Here is a 511-nt window from a genome sequence, read left to right as displayed (position 1 = left end):
GAGCTAGGAATGTAGCTCAATAGTAGAGTGCTCCTGTATAGTTTAAAAAAAAAAAAAAGCAGGGATATAAGCAAAGGGGAACCCACCAGCCTGACTCCAGGCACACTCAACTTTCTCCCAGAAATCTTTTGCATATCCGAGTTTGTGCTGAAGCCCTTATTCCAAGTGTGGCTACTTGACCTTTCCTTTAATTTTCCACAGCACAGCTGGCAGCATACTGAAAATGTTAAATTAGCTTTCCCTGAAGACTCAAGGATAATAAGAGAAAGCAGCACCAAAATCCGGGTACGTGAGATCATCTGGCTATAATCATCAGAGTGAGGTGGCCGGATCATGCCTCCCCGCCTGTGCTTTGTCTGCTTTCACCAGACGGGAACTCTCTTGTCCTTGTTTCTCTGTTTGTTTTGTCTTTTGGAGATAGACTCTTCTATGCAGTTCAGGCTGACTTTGAACTCCTTGTGTAGCCTAGGGTGGCCTCAAACTCTCGGTGATCCTTGGCTTCAGCCTCCTG

The sequence above is a fragment of the Octodon degus genome, unplaced genomic scaffold (assembly GCF_000260255.1).
Source record: "Octodon degus isolate 3935 unplaced genomic scaffold, OctDeg1.0 scaffold00080, whole genome shotgun sequence".
Lineage (NCBI taxonomy): Eukaryota > Metazoa > Chordata > Mammalia > Rodentia > Octodontidae > Octodon > Octodon degus.
The sequence above is the reverse complement of the archived record's forward strand: the minus strand, read 5'-3'. Positions refer to the sequence as shown.